Raw genomic sequence first — 2,424 nt, forward strand, 5'->3', positions numbered from 1 at the left:
GCTCGGTATATACTTACCATCTGATCAGAGGTTGCCCAATAGGGGCCTGCCCATCGATTATAGCTCGATGGTAATGAAAATACTGTAATACTGTATATATAGGCTTGCTGCTCTCTTGACTGAAAGAAGACAATACTAAAATTGAATATAGAGTCTCGATAAGGAATAATATTGTAACTTATGAGACTAGAATAGTGTGAATAAATTCATGAATATGAACTTCTCTTTTTGTCTCATTACTAACACATGTAGCTACGAGATCATGCCAAAATGAAGGAAGGCTTAGCCTTAACATACCTTATCACAATATTTCCAATCACCAACTTGAACTCACCTCTTCTCACCTTAATCTACAACAACGATAATAATACTATCATTAAGTTACGAAAGGTACAACTAACGCACAACGAACGACAAGCTTATTTTGTATTAAAACGGACAGCATCTCCCCTATAATCCTTACTTCTTCCAAATTCAAGATAACACCACAACACCAAAAACAACAATAAGAACATATATACATTAGTTTCCAACCTTATGCATACCATACAATACTACAAAACAGCCCAACACACCCCAATCGCTTCATACACAAAACGACCACCGTAGTAGTGTCAACAACCCGAAATTGTTACGATGAACGACCAGCCCAACATCCTGCATTTATGTGGTGTTTCTCCACACCCTTCCTCCTCCAAAACTCTCACAAAACAGTAGTAAAAGATGCTGCCCAACAGCACAACAAAACAGTCCACAAAACAGTCCGCTACAAGTGAATAACTCGAACTCACGGCTTCCGATCACCGTCCCGTGAGTTCTTACAAGTATAGAACGACTTACCATGAATTTACAGCAGACAAAATGGATGAAAGAGAGCAGTAAACTCACCTTATTTGTTGGATAACTCAGCTCCTATCTTGGTTCTTCAAACTCTAGGTTTTACCTCCAATTAGAACTTGAAAGGGAGAGAAAATCAATTAGGGTTTGTGGGAAATTTTTGGGAGGATTTGTTTGCAGAGCTTATGTCTGATTATTATGCTCTATTTTAAGTCTAATATATGAAGAAAATAGGCCTTTAAAAGGCCTCTTTGGACGACCCGAAATGGCCCATTTTTGGGCTTTCATTTAAGCAAGTAGGTGACACACCTACTTGTCACCTAGCAGCTTGCGCAGTATCGCAAACATGCCCATATCTCTCTACTCCGATGTCGTATTGACAAACGGTTTAATGCGTTGGAAAATAGACTCATAGATCTTTAATTTGATAGGTGGAACACACCATAACTCTAAGTATATTGGGAGAAAATTGCAGTTACATTTGACCCAAAGTTCCTGTAAAACTTATGAACGTAACTTGTGATGACTTTCATCGACTTTTGTTCCACCACTCGCTTGACTTCAAAACATAACACACGACTATCATACGACTAACATAACTCATAACATAACCTACTTATCAATTTAAACACCCTGGTCTCACTCCAAAAGTACATGTTATAACATTCCCAATTTGTCGACTTTCGACGAAACATTATTTGTTTTCAATTCCTTTAGCTTGTGAAACTTCCAACCATCTTTGTACTTGTTGTTAATGATCTTTAATATTTGTAACCTCCGAGGTAATATGATTAACTTACTTTGCAAACTTTTCAAATATGATTTCACTTCTGAGCTTACATCAATTGACTTATGACGACTCATACGTACGAAAACATGGGTTGTAACAATAGGAACCTTGGAAACCTAAAGAGTTTGACAAAAATTTGATGGAAAGTAGACGTCAGTTATTTTGCAATTTGAAAAGAGATAGGAAAGTTATTTTATTTGAATTTTGATGTTTATTTTGCTTCTTATCGTTCTTATTTGTTGTTGTTGTTGTAAAGAATGTAAATAATAAATTGATGTAAGATGTATGTGATGATCTTGCCTCATTTAAAATCTTCTACTTTGAATCATGTTAATATGAAAGATGGTTTGCAAATTAAGAAAACAAATGAGCTTTTAAGTTATGAATTTTTTATTGAAAGTTCTCTATGTTCCGGTTACAATATAATCCCCTATTGAGGAGTCTTAAGTTTTGCCTTTGCTTTTCTATTCTCTATAATTAAAATTTGCATATGAGATGGCATCCCCACCTTCATTTTTGTTAGTTTCACAACCTTCACCCATATTCTCCATTTTCCAACTCTAAGTTGTTCACCACCATGCTCCTTCTCTCAAGTAAAAAATGGGAGGGCAATTGGAATTGGTCGGTTAATTATCTCCAAAGTTTATTTTCCTTGAGCCAGGTATTTATCTTGAAATCTAGGATGGCATGCCCTATCACATCTTCTTGATGGCGGAGAGGATACAAGGCAAACTAATATACATGTCCAATATGATGACATTGTACTCCTAGACCATTATTGGATGCATTTAGCTATT

This window comes from Nicotiana tomentosiformis, chromosome 11 (assembly GCF_000390325.3).
Source record: "Nicotiana tomentosiformis chromosome 11, ASM39032v3, whole genome shotgun sequence".
Taxonomy (NCBI): Eukaryota; Viridiplantae; Streptophyta; class Magnoliopsida; order Solanales; family Solanaceae; genus Nicotiana; species Nicotiana tomentosiformis.